Below are 783 nucleotides of genomic sequence, written 5' to 3'. Positions count from 1 at the left end.
AAAAGCACTCTGACAATCAATCTGGAGGTTCCTCAGAAAATTGGTAGTAAATCTACCTGAAGACCCAGCTATACCACTCTTGGGAATATACCCAAAAGATGACCCACCATGCCACAGGGGCACATGTTCCACTATGTTCATAGCAGCCTTACTTGTGATAACCAAAAGCTGGAAACAACCTAGATGTCCCACAACAGAAGAATGGATACAGAAAATGTGGTTCATTTACACAATGGAATACTACTCAGCTATTAAGAATAAAGACATCCTGAGTTTGCAGGCAAATGAATGGAACTAGAAAATACGATCCTGAGTGAGGTAACTCTGACCCAAAAGGGCATGCATGGTATGTACTCACTAATAAGTGGATATTAGCCAAAAAATAAAAATAAAAGTACAGAATACCCAAAATACAGTCCACAGAACTCAAAAAGCTCAACAAGCTGAAGTGTCCAAGTGAGTCTTACTTGGGAGAGAAAAGAAAGCAATCAGGAGTCGCAGGGGAGATGCAGGGCGGCAGGGACAGGATCCTCTCAGCTTCCAAGTGACAGAGGTGGATCAGCGAACTGGACCTTCGCTGCCCCTTCCTTGCAAGTGGAGGGCCTGCCTCCAGGGACCACCTTGACTCAGAGTCTCCAGTGAGAGCTGCCATCTTCTCTCCTGTGGGTTTCTAAGACCAGAGCAGCCAGCTGGGAGGCACAGGCCCCACCGATCTCAGGGGTCTTGCAGGGCATCAGGGACAGGACAAGCTCTGGTCAGAATCACTAAGAACATCTATCACCA

This window comes from Mastomys coucha, unplaced genomic scaffold, assembly GCF_008632895.1.
Source record: "Mastomys coucha isolate ucsf_1 unplaced genomic scaffold, UCSF_Mcou_1 pScaffold12, whole genome shotgun sequence".
Taxonomy (NCBI): Eukaryota; Metazoa; Chordata; class Mammalia; order Rodentia; family Muridae; genus Mastomys; species Mastomys coucha.
This window is presented reverse-complemented; position numbering follows the sequence as displayed.